This window comes from Brassica oleracea, chromosome C2 (assembly GCF_000695525.1).
Source record: "Brassica oleracea var. oleracea cultivar TO1000 chromosome C2, BOL, whole genome shotgun sequence".
NCBI lineage: Eukaryota > Viridiplantae > Streptophyta > Magnoliopsida > Brassicales > Brassicaceae > Brassica > Brassica oleracea.
The window spans coordinates 29600089-29602287 of NC_027749.1; the positions used below are offsets into that span (position 1 = coordinate 29600089).

The 2199-nt window shown below is 36.5% G+C and overlaps 1 pseudogene; it reads right to left on the bottom strand.

Annotated features, from left to right (window-relative positions):
• Positions 1 to 332: 332 nt before the first annotated feature.
• Positions 333 to 2199, bottom strand: part of LOC106323962 — a 6931-nt pseudogene continuing 5064 nt past the window's right edge.

Consider the following 2199-nt stretch of genomic DNA (forward strand, 5'->3'; position numbering starts at 1 on the left):
CGGACAAACCCGACTAAGCCCGTTTAAGATTTTTAAGTAAACGAGCTGTTAACGGACACAAAAATTACACTAGGCCCGTTTATGTCCATTTAGAGAAAGCCCTATTTAATATTCCTAATCTGAACAAAAATCCAATCCGAAATTAATTGCCAAATAAGCTTGAGACAGCTAACCTTGTTAGCTTCTGAATAAGCTTGGTCACAACAATATACACAAAAGCATTTTCTACCTTAAAAGCCTTATTTGATGTCTCACTTGTGTTTGCATCATTTATCATCTTCTTCTTTTACATATTAACGTACAGAGACCATATATGTGTACGTGTAGATTGCTCAGTAGTAGAAATGTCTCCTTCGAACCCTCTTGTTGCTCATGATAGGCGCCTCACCGCTCCCCGGAAATTCCCATTTCACAAGATCTCCGTCCCACGACGAACTTATAATAGTGGGGTAATGTGGATGCCAAGTACAGTCTCTTATAGGTGAGCTATGGTGCTTTAGCACTACCACTTTATCTCCACTTACCTAAGATCAAATTAATAGATTCCAAGATTGGTCAAAAAGAAGAAAAAAATAAATAAACCATGAAGTGTTGCATCTTTTCATGTGATTGTGTTTCTTAAATGTGTGTTATGAGGATGATAAAGCCATTACCAAGTCATATATGTAGACAGAACTGTCGTTGGAACCCGTATAGATGTACTTTTGTCCAGTACTGTAAAAAGAAATAACAAAAGAATTAGAGAAGTGTGTAAAGAAGGTTCTTCTATGTCAAGCTTGGAACGTTATGGAGCTTGAGAAGACTGACCTATGCAATGGAGAGAAGTAGCAACGGATTAGAGTACGCAAGACTGAGTGACCTTTATAAGTGGACACTGACTGATCAAAAGGGTGCTTTAGATTTATGGACTCAGGAGGGTATTCCATGCATCTGTAATCCCATTCATAGTTTCTCTGCACCTAATGCCTTGTATAAAGAAAAACAGAACATTTCAAACTCTTCATTCATATGATAAACAAGATGCAGCCAATAATGTGTTGTTACTTTGCATGGGGTGGGGTTGCGGACATTTTTCTGATATCCCATAACTTGATGGTTTGGTCTTTGCCATTTGATATGAAATAGCGTCCATCTCCACGGGTATCAATAAAGGTTACACCTTCGAGGTGTCCCACCAGAACACCAGCTGCCTTATCTCTCCCAATCAAACAACGCCTATCCCACACCTATTCGATGTAATGAATTTTTGAACAAGATCATGTTACAACTTTGTTTATAAAAAGGCTACATAAGTATTCCTACTTTTTCAGAAAATAAAAAAAATTACCTTGCAGAGATTATCATCACCTTTTGATAAAATCAGGTTTCAACTTTCATCCGCAAAACACAGTGTTTACATCAGACTGCATCAATAGATGTGACTTATTAACTAACTTGGTCTGTGTAAAAAGAATGGATGAAGAGTGTTACAGAACAAAACAAGAAATGGTTTTTACAGTGTGTGCAACAGTCCGGAGTGAAACTCGATTTGCTTCAAGATCATAAACATAAATGGAATCATCACTGCTCCCAGCAACAAGCTCTCGTCCATCGGTTAAAAATTTAACAGAGAATATTCCAAAAGAGTAGCCTCCATCTTCAGCAGTAGAGAAGTCTAATCCATCATGGATCCCGTGCAAAAAGACAAGCATCTCAAACAAATTAAGAAACGGCTGAAAAGGAGAATAAAGAAATTAAAAAAAAAAACACTGTTATGAAAGACAGCAAAGCCAGCAGTCAGCCGAAAACATCGAAAAATATTAAAGATGTGGGGTCTGCTGCACTATTTGCACAGTAAATTTCTTTCTATATACGAACATTTACGTTCGTTGTATTACGCATCTCTCAACCTCAATCTCTTCTCTCTCTATAATAAGAAATTCTCTCTTTCTATATCAGTGTTAGAAATTCTACGAGTATAAAATTTCGCCCTTATTTAAATTTCTGCGATACAATAAAATACTAGTTCTTTTTATAACACGTTATCAGCACGATCACTCTGCGATTCGGTAAAATTTATTTGTATCAATTATACCCTGTTATAATGATCGGTATACCGCCTCTACTATTATTTATATCATGTTATAATGGCCGGAATACCGCCTATATTATTTACTAATAATTTAATTTATTTATTGGTCGGCCGAGCCGCCTTATATT